We start from the raw sequence: 1,689 nt of genomic DNA on the forward strand, positions 1-1,689 counted from the left end.
TTTGTAGCAAAAGGAGGGGAGTGGTTAACTTTGCAGTCCAGGAGCAGAGGTCCCTGGGACCATCAAGGGAGAAGAACGGAGAGCGGGACCCTACCTAGAGAAACATGGTGCCAGAGATGGAGGCAGAGATGATGATGTGGAGAGATGGAGTGGCTAAGGACTCTAGACCCAGACAGGGAGAGGGGCTGTGTGCTGATGACCAAGGGGCAGGCTTGCAGGGTATACCTTTGTGTGGTTGATGATGCATGGAGGAGATTGTAACCATGACAATTAAATGATATACGATAGTGTGAATGTAAAGTTAATGTTCTCCAATGTAAACTATAACATAATTCACAATAAAACATTTAAAAAGAAAAAAAAAAATTGATAATTTTTTTCTCTGTTAGCTAGACTATTTCTGATAAATATTTCAATGTCCTGTGTACAGAATTCATTTATTTATTGACCATATAGCTTCTTCTTGTTATTGTTAAATGCTGTGGATTTGTTTCTGACTCATAGCGACCCCGTATAGGATTTCTGAGGTTTTAAAGATTCATCTGCTTTTTAACCATACATCTAGATGAAACTAGGAAAATTGGAAGTTGTCAAAAATGAAATGGAATGCTTCAAGATCACTATGCTAGGTATTTATGACTAGTATTAGCCATTTTGAAACTGACAGTCATATCATTTACTATAATGGGAATGTCAAATTGAAGAGGAATGGTGTCACATTCCTCATCAGAATATTTCTATATATCTTGAAGTATAATGCTGTCTGTGGTAGGATAATATCCTTATGCCTACAAGGAAGACCAGTTAATACTACTATTATTCAAATTTTCATACCAACCACTAAAGCCAGTGATGATGAAATTGAAGAATTCTGTTAACTTCTTCAGTCTGAAATTGATCAAACATGTCAGAGGCAGACTGCGGAACAAACTACCAATTGATCATATGCAAGTTCAGGTTAAAGCTGAAGAAAATTAAAACAAGTCCACATGGGACAGAATATTATTTTGAACATATCTGTGGGTTAATGCACTGGATTTGAACCACAAGGTCGGTGGTTCAAGCTCACCAGCCACTCCTGGGAAACCCTACACAGGATCGCTATTGGTTGGAATCAACTCAATGGCACTTAAAAACAACAACTGAATAATCTCAAGAACAGATTTGATGCATTGGACACTATAGATCAAAGACCAGAAGAGATGTTGGATGACATTAAGAACATCATGCAGGGTGACAGCAAAAGGTCATTAAGAAGACAAGATATAAGAAAAGAATAAAATGAATGTTGGATGAAACTCTGAAACTTCCTCTCCAGCATAATGATGCCAAAGCAAATGGGAGCTATGCAAAGTAAAAGAGCTGAACAAGAAATGTCAGAGGGCAGTTGAGAAGAGAAAGCCAAGTATTACATTGAAATGTGCAAAGATCCAGACATAGAAAACCTAAAGAGAAGAACATGCTCAAAATTTCTCAAGCTAAGAGGAAGAAAAATTTTGAGCCTTGACTTACAGTACTGAAGGATTCTATGATCAAAAAATGTTGAAGAGCAAAGATGTCAGCTTCAGGACTAAGGAGTACCTGACCCAAGCCATGATATTTTCAATAACCTCATATGCATGCAAAAACTAGACAGTGAATAAGGAAGACCATAGAATAATTGATGCTTTTGAGTTATGGTGTTGGAGG

The 1,689-nt window shown here is 37.5% G+C and overlaps 1 protein-coding gene across 1 annotated transcript in view; it reads left to right on the forward strand.

Moving 5' to 3' along the window:
* The window catches only part of DISC1 (disrupted in schizophrenia 1), a 493,957-nt gene that overhangs the window by 53,600 nt on the left and 438,668 nt on the right, over window positions 1-1,689 (forward strand). The window lies entirely within an intron of this gene.

This window comes from Chrysochloris asiatica, unplaced genomic scaffold (assembly GCF_000296735.1).
Source record: "Chrysochloris asiatica unplaced genomic scaffold, ChrAsi1.0 scaffold00265, whole genome shotgun sequence".
Classification (NCBI taxonomy): domain Eukaryota; kingdom Metazoa; phylum Chordata; class Mammalia; order Afrosoricida; family Chrysochloridae; genus Chrysochloris; species Chrysochloris asiatica.